Genomic DNA, 13,334 nt, shown 5'->3' with positions numbered 1-13,334 from the left:
CCCTTGATACAACAGGAAAAAAAGAAGGTTCAAGCAAGCACATTAGCTTTACAGACATCATCCATGTCATTAAAATCTCTATTAAAGTATACCTGCCTCTTTTACTTGCTTAAAGCTAAAATAATAATACAAAGAAAGCAAACCAAAAAAAAGATTTTAATTTGCAAAAATAAAAGATATATTTTAATGATTTTAGAAACAGCCTATATCAGCAATCTTATTTCTATATTTTCCTAATAATGACTTGTGATGGCATAGATTTCCACACGAGAGGAAAAGTAAATAGTCAACTTCATCTGTCCCAACCTGAGACCAGATCCTTCCAGCTGGCATTTTCCAATGAATCAGAGAAAATATATGAACCGTCTAAACCACTGAGCCATAAAATCCACTTATAAAAAGCAAGTTATTTCACACTATGAAGGCAATATGGGTAAGCACTGGCACTTACTGAGCATCTTTACATGCTCAAGTCTGTACAAGGTACTTTACATACATTACATTATTAAATATTAAAAATTCTATGAATTAGGCAATAATATTTTTCATTTTAAACCAAGGTTTAGTGAGTAGAACATGAACTCACCTACTTCAAAAATCTACATGCTTACCATTGCATTCAATATGTTCAAGAGCTTTCTTTTTTTCTCTCTCTGATTTCATTATATTCCAATCCTATTCTTTCATTTGCTTAATTCATCCCCAAGATTCATCCCCAAGATACAGTCCCTGCATGGGACCATATATTATTCATACACAGGCTTATTTATTCTTATATGAAATAGATATAATTTATTTTAAAAATTGCTTGAAATATAGAGATTCAATAGATCCATTAAAAATTACTTTTTTCTTTTTGGAATGAAGCTATTTATCAACACTCATCACATGAAACAAGGCTCTATTAATAAATGAATCACTCACAAAAACAAAATAAAAATCTTTTCACTGCCACCACACCCTCATCTTCATAGCTCACTGTATTCCTTTCTGCTAAATCTTTTTTCATATTGGCTGTACACAGTCATAGTTCTTCCTCTTTATGACTAGAAGCAAGATAATTCCATTCTACTAGTGGAAATTTTAGGAATTTTTTATTTATATTTGTTCATTCATATACTCAAAAAATTGTGAATAAGCATTGAGTCTATGTCTACAATTAAGAGTGACAAGCCGGGGCTTCCCTGGGGCTCACAATGTTAAAGAATCCACCTGCCAATGCAGGAGACATGGGAAGATCCCACATGCCGCAGAGCAACTAAGCCCGCGTGCCACTACTGTGACTAGAACCTGGGAGTTGCAACTACTGAGTCCATGTGCCATAACTACTGAAGCCTGACTGCCCTAGAGCCCATGCTCTGCGACAAGAGAAGCCACCACAGTGAGAAGCCATCATAACTAAAGAGTAGCCCCTGCTTACTGCAATGAAGACCTAGCACAGCCAATAAATAAATTCATTAAAAAAAATTTTAATGCACTGTATATTCTCTTTTAAAAAAGAAAAAAAGTGATAAGTCTAATTTCTAATACTAACTAGTGTGGATGCTTTGACCAATTTTGGAGACAACTGTACAGCCATTTAACCCAACTGTTTATTATTGTTAGCCTCTGTGTTGCTAATTCTTTTTATTTAATACTCCCCAAGAGGACATTTATCCAATACCCTATATTAAATATTGATAATTCAAATGCCTACATTTTCTATCTTACTGCAAAACTAATTTTCATAGCCCCCCATTGCTATGTGGTTCTTATTAATGATTGAGATGTAGAATTACATAAATGGCATAAAACTATCTAGGTATTTATCATGATATTAGGTAAACTCAATGAAGCTTCCAAAGATAACAGGGCACTGTTTTCTGTTGTTGTTTTGCTTCTCCCTAATTTAAAGCACATAAAACTTGAGACTAGTTCTCATGTAAAAAATTCGACCATAATTTCCTGGAAGTTCAGAATACTTAAAATGATGACAAAAGTATGAGTTTGGGATGTGAGGCATGTCTCATAAGTTTAGCACATCTTTTTGTCTAATTTTCAGGAGACTTTGTCCTATATCTTCAGGCAACGTTCACTCGACTCTTGATTGTTGCTATATGCTTCCTTCACCCATTTGTGGCTAGCTCAAATCTCCCACATTAAAGATAAATAAAACCAGCTGAGTCAGACACGACTGAGCGACTTCACTTTCACTTTTCACTTTCCTGCATTGGAGAAGGAAATGGCAACCCACTCCAGTGTTCTTGCCTGGAGAATCCCAGCCTGGTGGGCTGCCGTCTATGGGATCGCACAGTCGGACACGACTGAAGTGACTTAGCAGTAGCAGCAGTGTTAAAAACAACCTATTCTTTTGTTTTGTTTTACTGCCACAAAATCCTCCAGACCAATAAACTTGAGAAACTATACGCTAGGCACTGGCTTGGATAAGTTGACCAAATATGGCAGAAGGTGTAGAAAAGAAAGAAAAAGAAAGAAAATGAAGTCGCTCAGTAGTATTCGACTCTTTGCTACCCCATGAATTGTAGCCTACCAGGCTTCTCCATCCATGGGGTTTTCCAGGCAAGAGTACTGGAGTGGGTTGTCTTTTCCTTCTCCAGGGGATCTTTCTGACCCAGGGATGGAACCCGGGTCTCCCGCATTGCAGGCAGATGCTTTACCATCTGAGCCACCAGGGAGAAGGTGTAGAGGAAGGAATTAATTAATGTGGGCAGAATGGCTTTCCAACTCCCACAAACATACTCTACAGACTATAAAAATGACTTAGTATTCCTTTTCAAGATGCCTTTGATTTCATTTTAAACTATTCACTTGTTGAATAGTATTGGCATGGAGAAAGGATAAATAAGAGAACTCTAGGCAGTGAAACAATATTTCTGCCTACCATTGCAATATCTTTTTGCCTTTTCATACTATTCATGGGGATCTCAAGGTAAGAATACTGAAGTAAATTGCCATTCCCTTCTCCAGTGGACCACGTTTTGTCAGAACTCTCCACCATGACCCATTCGTCTTGGGTGGCCCTACATGGCATGGCTCATAGTTTCATTGAGTTAGACAAGGCTGTGGTCCACGTGACCAGTTTGATTAGTTTTCTGTGAATGTGGTTTTCCTTCAGTCTGCCCTCTGATGGATAAGGATAAGAGGCTTATGGAGGCTTCCTGATGGGAGAGACTGACTGTGGGGGAAACGGTCTTGTTATGATGAGCGGGGCCATGATCAGTAAATCTTTAATCCAATTTTCTGTTGATTTGCAGGACTGTGTTCCCTCCTTTTTGTTTGACCTGAGACCAAACTATGGTGGAAGTAATGAAGATAATGGCAACCTCCTTCAAAAGGGCCTGTGCACACACTGCCACGCTCAGTGCCCCAGGCCCTGCAGCAGGCCACTGACAACCCATACCTCTGCCAGAGACTCCTGGACACTCTCAGGCAAGTCTGGGTCAGTCTCTTGTGGGGTCACTGCTCCTTTCTCCTGGGTCCTGGTGCACACAAGGTTTTGTTTCTGCCCTCCAAGAGTGTGTTTCCCAATCCTATGTAAATTCTGTAATTAAAACCCACTGGTCTCCAAAGTCAAATTCCCTGGGAGTTCTCAGTCCCTTTGCCAGATCCCCAGGTTGGGAAATCTGTTGTGGCTCCTAGAACTTTCTTAGCTGTGTGAGAATTTATTTCGTACAATAAATTGGTATAATAAATCATGGCATCCGGCCCCATCACTTCATGGCAACTAGATGGGCCCCAGCACTTCATGGCAACTAGATGGGGAAACTATGGAAACAGTGACTGACAGACTTTATTTTCTTGGGCTCCAAAATCACTACTGATGGTGACTTCAGCCATGAAATTAAAAGACGCTTGCTTCTTGGAAGAGAAGCTATGACAAACCTAAACAGCATATTAAAAAGCAGAAACATTACTTTGCTAACAAAGGTCCATCTAGTCAAAACTATGGTTTTTCCAGTAGTCATGTGTGGATGTGAGAGTTGAACTATAGAGAAAGCTGAGCACTGAAGAATTAATGCTTTTGATCTGTGGTGTTGGAGAAGACTCTTAAGAGTCCCTTGAACTGCAAGGGGATCAAGCCGGTCAACCCTGAGGGAAATCAGTCCGGAATATTCATTGGAAGGACTGATGCTGAAGCTGAAACTCCAATACTTTGACCACCTGATGCAAAGAACTGACTCACTGGAAAGACAGTGATGATGTGAAAGATTGAAGGCAGGAGGAGAAGGGGTCGACAGAGTATGAGATGGTTGGATGGCATCACTGACTCAATGGACAGGAGTTTGAGTAAACTCCTGGAGTTGGTGATGGACAGGGAGGCCTGGTGTGCTCCAGTCCATGGGGTCACAAAGAGTCAGCCACGACTGAGTGACTGAACTGAACTGAACCACTGAAATATCAGTTTACCTTTTCCACTTTTCTCCACCTCTTACTCAGAAACAGGTTAAATGACCAAAGAATCCAAATAGACAAAACTAGCCTCAGGAGGGATTTAAGCATAAGATGACTCATAAAAACAAGTAACATAATTAATTATTCCATTTTTCAGATCAACCTGTTAGCCAAATTCAAACAAACATGATTTGACTATCTACAAAGAGGCACTGACCCAAATGACAGAGACACACATAGAAGTATTACAGGCTTATTCTCCAAAAAAAGGCAAATATGGGTGGTTGGAAATGGAGCTTATATTTATTGAACACCTTATTTAATCCTTATAACTGTTATAAATTATACTTAGTACTCTAATCTACACCTATGTAATTGATTCCTGAAATATCAGATAGTGTTTGAAATAAAAATGGGAAAATGTATCTCTTTATTTGTCAAATTAAAATATTCTCCTTCCCAGTAGTTTATTTAAAACTTTTTATAAAACCAGATGGCTCTAAAGCAGTAGTTAGTTCTTAGCAGTTTTTACTAGATTACTTTGAGAATTTGAATCAAGAAGTTATGGATAATCTTTCACAGAAAAATGTGTCTCGAAAAAGTGTGAGTGCCTGCATTCTAAGTCTCCTCAATTGTATCCGACTCTTTGTGACCCTATGGACAGTAGCCCGCTAGGCTCCTCTGTCCTCCAAGCAAGAATCTGGAGTGGGTTTCTATGCCCTCCTCCAGGGGATCTTCCCAACCAGGGACTGAACCCACATCTCTTATGTCTCCTGCATTGGCAGGCAAGTTCTTTACCTCTAGCTACCTGGGAAGCCCATAAAATGTGTATATATGCCCCCAAGTTATTGATACAATTTCAGAGCATTCATGAGCCTGTAAGTATCCTTGTACCCACTGCAATATCTGGTACACAGACACAGACAGCCAGACACACACACACACACACACACATCAAATCCCCAAAGGCTGCAGCCTCTTTCTTTCTCTGAGTCTTTACATCATTACCTATACTTGATATCTAATTTTTTATATTTCCCCATTAATTTACTGAACATAATCCTTGCCATTTCAACCACAAAATGATATCTTCAAAGAAACGTGCCTTTTATATTCTAACTGGCACACAGAAGACACTTAATAATCACATGGGGAATTATTAGAAAGAAAAATACAAGTAAATGAAAGCTGTGATTACATGAGACTCTGCATGTTGCCCCTTGGAATGTTAACATTCCCACTTGAAACACATTTAGTCTCTAATCAATGCTTCTTTGCCATCTCTTCTCCACTAACTCATGGATTACTGCATAACCTATGATCTTTTACACAAACATGGTCAAGATCTGCCCTGCAACTCACTGAATTTCAGCTTCAGTGAGCCAGAGGCACATACTTCACAGGGCACAAGATTTAAATCCAACTTTGGGAGCTTTAGGGGAAAGACACCCTTACTTTCTTCTCTATCTCTGTTCAACACGATAATTCCCCATTTGACATCTTCACACTGCTGGGTCAAATCTCTTTGTCTTTGTGTCTGACCTAAGACTATTAAAAAGTATCAGGCCAGAACTAGGACTGCTATGGGGCTTCCTTTAATGTAGCAAATAGAGAAAACATGCTTCTCCTGGAGAGAAGTTTTGACATGCTTTGGTTACAGCAAGGTAGGTCACTTAACATGCTCAATTGACCACCTCCTGCAGTCCTCCAAAAACAAAGTAGAGCTGGGTATCTGATGCTAAGTATCATGGAAATCTCAGAAAATGTTTTCATCATTTGATCAGAGTTTTATACCTACTTCTCCTTTACTAAAAAGAAAAAAAATTACAGCACAAGTGCTAACATAATTACAGGTACCACATGCAACAGGAAGTCACATATTATTTTAGCTTCCTTAAACTCAGTCATCATCCTGAACAAAAATAAAATTTTAAAGTCTTATTTTAAAAAATAAGTCTACACTCAAGACTACTTCCTAGAAAGTGGATTTAAAACAAAGGTTTTATGATATACAGATCTAATTTTTTGCTTCCTTTCCCTGGTCTTATTGAAGTTGTATTACATTAAAAATTAGAGAGAGGAAAAAGTGTTTCCTAAATTATTATTGGCCACTTGCTCATTTTTATAGATTCTATTCCTCCTCATATTATTTTCTCAGTGAGATTATCACTTTTTCATTTAGATAGCACTGAATATACAACTAAGAAGTCAGTTACACAAGTTGCTATTAAGAAAATGTAGTATGCATATATGTGAGAGATCTGAGGTAACCTCAGAAATACCAAAGTAGGGCTTGAGCTGTGACTCAAAGAGGGCCACCTGGCCATTATATGGCCACCTATCCATATAATGGATAGGAAGAATGGGTGATCCCAGAGACATAGATCACCAGAACAAAGCCTCAAATTAAATTATTGTTCAGCAACTATCATATAATGAATGATTAGTTTTGAAGTTTGAAGTTGCTAATTTTGGGAAGAACTCACAATCCCATATTTAGAAGAAATTTCTGATTAAACTGGGACTGACCCACCTACCAAATGCCACAGAGAACCTATCGAATGGAAACCAAAGGGAATGAGCAAAAAGGGTGGGGCATGGGTGGAAATGAGAAGGAAGATTGTGAGTTCAATTAGTTTCACTATGTAAAGAGCAAGTGGAAACCATGAAAAATACTAAGACAGTGAAAGAAAGAAAGTGAAGTTGCTCAGTCGTGTCTGACTCTTTGTGACACCATGGACTGTAGCCTATCAGGCTCCTCCATCCATGGGATTCTCCAGGCAGGAATACTGGAGTGGGTTGCCATTTCCTTCTCCAGTAGATCTTCCCAACCCAGGGACTGAACCCAGGTCTCCCACATTGTAGGCAGACACTTTACCGTCTGAGCCACAAGGGAAGTCCAAGAACATTGGGACTATTGTATTAATACAATATTAGAGCCAATGTCAGGAGCTCTTAGAGAACAAATGTCTCAAAGGCCTTCTCTGATGCTTGCAAAGGCCCAAATGATTAATCATCAGAGGAAATGTTACCTTTTTGTTTGATAATAATTGAAGTGTCCATAGGGCTTCCCAGGTGGTTCAGTGGTAAAAGAATCTAATTGCTGGAGATATAGGAGATGTAGATTCAATCCCTGGGTCAGGAGGATCCAGGGAAGAGGGTACCTGGAAGATCTACCTGGAAGAGGGTAGATCCCCTGGAGGAGGAAATGGCAACCAGTCCAGCATTCTTGCCTGGAAACTCCCATGAACAGAGGAGCTTGGCAGGCTGCAGTCCATGGGTTCTTAAAAGAAATGGACACGACTGAGCAATTGACCATACATGAAGTGTCTGATCACCTACACAGAATGAAGCAGCCAGATGTTTGTGAAAAGGCTCTGTTCCATCAGACCAAGGATTAAACATTGTTCAGTAATCTATTATTATTTATTTTCTTTATTGCCTTACATCTAAGTGGAATCTTAGATGGAAGAGAACATGAGATAAAAATCTAAAATGGACATTTCCCATGAGGGAGAAACCAACATAGAATGTTCTTTCCACTTTATATAACTGTGTCATGTAAAATCTGATTCCTGAATTTCACTTAAAAAATTTAGCATTGCCATCTGGGGTAAATATGTTTCATTAGTTTTCTATATGATGTCTCTTAAGGATATATGAGGCAATTACATAAAAAAAAAAATAGTTCTGACCTGAGTCCTAATATGGCCTCACTAAATTGAACCACTTACTCAGAAGGAAAACTGGCCTTAAAAAATGTACATTTTAATTCAGCCTCCAAAATATCTCTTCTCTCCCTTAAACATTTTTAGTTCCTCTGCAATGACCTACTACGTCCAACAGATTTTTGTTTGTTTGTTCATCTTTTATGAAACAACTGTTTTCTTTTGGCCTTGTATTCTGAAATTTCTCGAAAGTAAAAATTGAGCAATGATGAATTATGGAAAAATTGTTCTTGCTTCCAAAATATTCACATCTGACCTTTGTTTAAACAACTCTATCTGTCATTTTTGTCAACAGAAATTAACAACAATTTAAAAAAAAAAGATGAAAATGGACATCGTTTGATATCATTTCAGTTCCTAAAGGTTTGCCATTTTCACATAGGCTTCCCCACAAGACAAAAACCACCCCCAATATCAGAGAAATCACTCCAAGCCCCTATTGCTTCCTGAAGTGATCATTCAGTAAAATAATAAATCAGTTTCATTCCTACAGCTATTGTTTCTTGCTGTCTTCTTTTTATTTGTTTTCAGCTTGAGTGAGAAATTTATTTTTGACAGTTTGTTATTGTATGAAGGAGGTAGTTATGTTGGATTGTAAAATGCTGAAATCTTTTCTCACATAGTTACAGAGCACCTCCTTTTCCATTGAAATATAAGTTAAGTCTTTATAGAATTCCCATTAAATATCTTTCATTGTGGTACCATCATCAAATGATATTGAAACATGATCAAAGCAGATAATCCAAACTGCCAAGTATGTGGCAGTTTCATATACAAAGGAACCTAGATTTAGATTTCTGTGTTAGTGCAGAGAAAAACCAGTCATATTAGAACCAACTTGATTTTTCCCAACTTTACTCAGGTTAAGAAGTTCTTAAAGTTTCCCTCAGTTTGACTAAATTTAGACAGACCTCTTCTAGACTCTGGGCCCTCATTGCTCTTATCCAAGAGCACTTACTGTAGAAAAGTTGTCAATTCTTTCTCTGCCCCTTTAAGATGTAAAAAAATTTTAAAGCCTCTGGCCATTTTATAAGCCAGGAATGTCTTTCTCAAGGAACTGGAAGTCATCTCTTTGAAATTCAGACACTGAGGAAGACAGAACCCCTGCCCTCCAATTTCTTTGAGAGCCTAACAGCCGAACTTTCCTGGCCACCTTGCTCCAGTTGTAAAATCACCTTATGAAGACTGCTACTCTTTGGGGTAAAGCAAAGATTAACAAATACAGATGGCTAAGGAACTCTCAGCATCACCTCAAATCTTAGAAAAACAAAACACAACTCCCACTCAGTCTCAGTTCTGGTTGAACAGGTCTCGAATAAGGCCTTCTTTGCAGGTTGAACTTTGTCCAGTGAACTTTTTGCTTGACAAGTGTTAATGGATGTGCTATTCTAGAGTATCCATATACATAAGGTTTTTCACACCAGTTTCTGGACATATTTTTAAGTATAAAAAAGAAAATATCAAAAACAGGCTTAAGGCTATCATGAAATACCAGAACTAATATAAAATCAAACCAGCTGCTAAAAAAACTATTAAAATGTTCATAAAGTCTAGGATCAAAAAAAAAAAGATTTATTTACTTCATGTTTCTTTCTACAAAAGTCTTATGACAGTTTGAAATCAATAAAATAATAAAATATAAACAATAGAATGAGAGAATAATACAAATGCACCTCCTAGAAGAGAAAACATAGGTGTTGTGATCATGTTTCTTATTTGGTTCTGAAGTTACTGACAGCCAGGAGGAAAAGGAATCAATTCCTCAAGGCAATTTTTCTAAAATAATGTCTAAAAGTATGTTCATGTAGAATTTCATACAGAGAATAGTGAGAAATTTAAGAGTTTTCATGTTAATGTAAACGTGCATCTGTGTTTACAGCAACACCATAACATAATTACACATTGTTAAGCCACCCAATCTGTGGTATTTTCTTATGGAAGACTGATAAGACTGATACAGCAGGTATGAATGAATAAAGGAATGAATGAATACTACCTTGCATTATTATGAATCCCTCTTAGGTCAATTTAAGAAATCAGAAAATTCAGTTGGTAAATTTGGCATCCTTTTGGCACACTGATACAATTTTTGGTGATTCAATTAATAGAGTTTATAGCAGTGAATTCATTAAGAAATGGGGCTAGTTTCTTATAGTTTAATATTGTAAATTAAATATGGCAAACCTGGGGAGGTGATTAATAAAAACACAAGGATTATAAATCAGAAGGCTGGAAGTTTATGTTTAAGCTCAGTCATTTGGAGAAATGTACTAAGAGCTATGACTATCACAGCAATGATTTACTAACTAATTTCTAAAGAGAACTCTGAAGGAAGCAGTGGTTTATAGATAAGCACTGTTGAGCTGATGAAACAGAGCTTTTAAATACATCCTTACTTCAGTTCTTCTTTGCTTTAAATCTTAACATGCTTCATTTATGCTGCCACTTAATATGCTTTAATCATTATCTGTTTCCATGTTATTTAGTCTCCTCTGAGATTTTGATTATTAATTCATGCTTTTGAACTTATAGTTTATCCATGATATTTCTGATATTCTAGAGTAAATTACCAAATGAAAAGACCAACAATTTATAAATGCCTTCAAATCATCTCTCATATTCTACTGATCCAGCCAATAGCCTTCAAAATCCCTATATGTGACCATGATGTGTTATTTTTATTAACTCATTCAACCAATATTCTTTTGGCCATCTACCAGACACTATGTCAGTTTCTGGGGCAGGGGAGATGAATTTGACATACTCCATGCACTCATTGAGCTTAACATTTAGTACGAAACTCACATGCAAACTACAAGGAGAGGTGGTAGTCAATTCAACCCAAGTGATGAGTTGATGCCTTTTAGGAAAGAGAGGACTGGCAGGACATTAAAAGATGAGAAGGTGTTTTCCAGGAGCCAGATGCATTAAGACTGAATCAGGAAGAACAAAAGCCTGGAGGTTGGCAAAATTTAAAAAAAATTTTTTTTTCAGAAAATGTTTAACCTAATTTGAACAACTGAGACACATAATACACTAGTTTTTAGAGTTTATAAAGCAAGACATCAAAGTTTATATTTCCTCAAGTTCTTATTCAGAAACATTTTCATGTCTGTCTAAACATATCAACACCAAGCACATGGATCCAACGACCTCCATGTGTTTTTATACAGAATATTTGTTTTACTTTTCAATTGACTTGTGAATCAAAATCTAGATGTGCTCAGTGGCTCAGTCATGTATGAATCTTTGTGACTCACCAGACTGTAGCCCACCAGGCTCCTCTGTCCATGGAATTCTTCAGGCAAGAATATTGGAGTGGGTTGCCATTTCCTTCTCCAGTGGATCTTCCCAACCCAGGGATCGAACACACACCTCTTGCATCTTCTGCATTTGTTGGCAGATTCTCTATCACTAGAGCCATCTGGGAAGCCCAAGATCTAGAGAAGCAATATAAAATAGAATTGATTATTTTAAATTAGATACATAGAATCTGATGTATCTATATAACCTGGGGTTCTAACCCTGAAGCCATTCATGAACTGTATACCTTAAACATTAAAAACTAATATTGAATATTGTTTCTTTTCCTAATTAACACAAACATATTGAGAAAGATTTGGAAATACATAAAAATATCATGATCAGTCATTAATTAATGTTAACACTAGGTACATGTAATAAACATATCAGATACAGTTTCTATTTCCATTTAAATGATAGTTTCATTCTTTAAAGGACAAGGTCAAATTGCCCAACAGGAACACCACACCAAGTTCTAGTCCTCCAGAAGGGCATGTTTGTTAAAAAAAAAAAAAAAGAAAAGAAAAAAAAAGTTTATTAAAGGCTTTGCAAATTTGATAAGAAAGAATGACATTTCATTATTCTAATATGCATTTCTTTGATTTGCATTTGCATTTCAGATAACATACTCAGCTCCATTTTCATCTAGTTCTTTGATTTCATTTTTATGTTTAAATATTTAGTGCATTTTGGAATAGAATACAAAATAGAAACACATTTCCATCACTTTTCAACCAAGTAATTAATCAATTGTTAGAACATTATTACTGAGTAGTCTTTCATTTTCCAAATAATTGAGCTATTACTTTTATCATACTGACACTGAATATATCTCAGATTTTTTGTCACAGGGCTTTCTATTTATTTTCACCAATTTTAGATTCTTGTTCTGTACCACATCATTACTTCAACTATTGTAATTTAATAACACATTCACACCTGGTGGTTCAAATGACTACATATATTCAGATGTTGGACTATAATGATTCATAGAATGGTGGCATTCACCTTACACATGTGTATCAGATCAATATTGCCCAAACATCTGTAAGACTAACCTGAAGAGTGAAAAAAGCAGCAAAGAGCAAAAAAAATCTGTTCATTTTAGTTCCTGAATACTTTAAAGGCAAATATCATAGAAATCTAAATTATGTCTATTATATTTTGTCCTCCTAATATTTTCCAAGTACAGCAGCTGATACACATATACATAATTGCCGAAGTGGTAATAACTGGAAAAAATTATTTTATGCTCATTCTACCCAGTATTTCCATTATATACATGACTTTAGAGCCATTGAAATAAAGTGAAAAGAGAATGTTACTATCAATTTAAGCACAAATTAAGCAAAGGAATTTAAACAAAAATTTCAATGATTAGATATTTACCATCAGAGTTTTTTTAAAAAGCATATTAAATCAACTTCTTTGATTATTAGAGTTCAGAGTCTATTAAGACTATTAAGACCTTAGCAGCAAATAAAAACAAAGTTATTTGATCTTTTCTACTAAAACTGATTTTCAAAACAGTTGCAAAAGGTTCCTTTAAACTGGTAACAATAATACTGCACATGAAAGATGCTTGCTTCATTTGAGTATATTCAATTACTCAGTTCAATGATCATTCATACTTGTAACTAATAAATGCCATACCTGGACATTCAAAATAGTAGCCTATCATACTGCAGCCTCTTAAAAATGTCACTGAATTTGCAAGTCTTGCTTTAGAAAGGCATGCAAATATTTGGATAACACACAAATGAATTAAGTATGTATTATTGTCCTAACTTCATGTTGGGACATTTTTCATCTCATTAGAGTTGCTAAATAAATAACATACATTTTATGTATATTGAATTTTCTAAGTAACTCATAAGATATGACTTTCTGATAGTATCATGTCCAAAATAT

The sequence above is a fragment of the Bos mutus genome, chromosome 4, assembly GCF_027580195.1.
Source record: "Bos mutus isolate GX-2022 chromosome 4, NWIPB_WYAK_1.1, whole genome shotgun sequence".
NCBI lineage: Eukaryota > Metazoa > Chordata > Mammalia > Artiodactyla > Bovidae > Bos > Bos mutus.
This window is presented reverse-complemented; position numbering follows the sequence as displayed.